Below are 1,187 nucleotides of genomic sequence, written 5' to 3'. Positions count from 1 at the left end.
CCATTCCGGTGTCCGAATGTAGCCTTCAAATATATTAATTTTTATGTCTCGACCATTTCAAGAATCCTCATCATATCCATGATCTCATCCGGGACTCCGAACAACCTTCTGTACATCAAATCACATAACTCATAATACATATCGTCATCGAACGTTAAGCGTGCGGATCCTATGGGTTCGAGAACTATGTAGACATGACCGAGACTCATCTCCGGTCAATAACCAATAGCAGAACCTAGATGCTCATATTGGTTCCTACATATTCTACGAAGATCTTTATCGGTCAAACCACATAAAAACATACGTTGTTCCCTTTATCATCGGTATGTTACTTGCCCGAGATTCGATTGTCGATATCATCATACCTAGTTCAATCTCGTCAGCGGCAAGTCTCTTTACTCGTTCCGTAATGCATCATCCCGTGACTAACTCATTAGTCACATTGCTTACAAGGCTCATAGTGATGTGCATTACCGAGAGGGCCCAGAGATACCTCTCCGATACACGGAGTGTCAAATCCTAATCTTGATCTATGCTAACTCAACAAACACCATCGGAGACACCTGTAGAGCATCTTTATAATCACCCAGTTACGTTGTGACGTTTGATAGCACACTAAGTGTTCCTCTGGTATTCGGGGGTTGCATAATCTCATAGTCATAGGAACTGAAGGAGAACGTAGTAATTTCAAAATTTTCCTACGCACACACATGATCATGGTGATGCATAGCAACGAGAGGGGAGAGTGTGTCCACGTACCCTCGTAGACCGAATGCGGAAGCGTTAGCACAACGCGGTTGATGTAGTCGTATGTCTTCACGATCTGACCAATCCAAGCACCGAACGCACGACACCTCCGAGTTCTGCACACGTTCAACTCGATGACGTCCCACGGCTCCGATCCAACAAAGCTTCATAGGAGAGTTTCGTCGGCACGACGGCATGATGACGGTGATGATGTTGCTACCGACGCAAGGCTTCGCCTAAGCACCGCTACGATATAACTGAGGTGGAATATGGTGGAGGGGGGCACCGCACACGGCTGGAATAGATCAACTGATGAACTTGTGTGTCTAGAGGTGCCCTTGCCCCCGTATATAAAGGAGCAAGGGGGAGGCCGGCCGGCCCTCTATGGCGCGCCAGGAGGAGGAGTCCTCCTCCTAGTAGGAGTAGGACTCCCCTCTTTC

Source organism: Triticum dicoccoides, chromosome 1A (genome assembly GCF_002162155.2).
Source record: "Triticum dicoccoides isolate Atlit2015 ecotype Zavitan chromosome 1A, WEW_v2.0, whole genome shotgun sequence".
NCBI classification, from domain to species: domain Eukaryota; kingdom Viridiplantae; phylum Streptophyta; class Magnoliopsida; order Poales; family Poaceae; genus Triticum; species Triticum dicoccoides.
The sequence above is the reverse complement of the archived record's forward strand: the minus strand, read 5'-3'. Positions refer to the sequence as shown.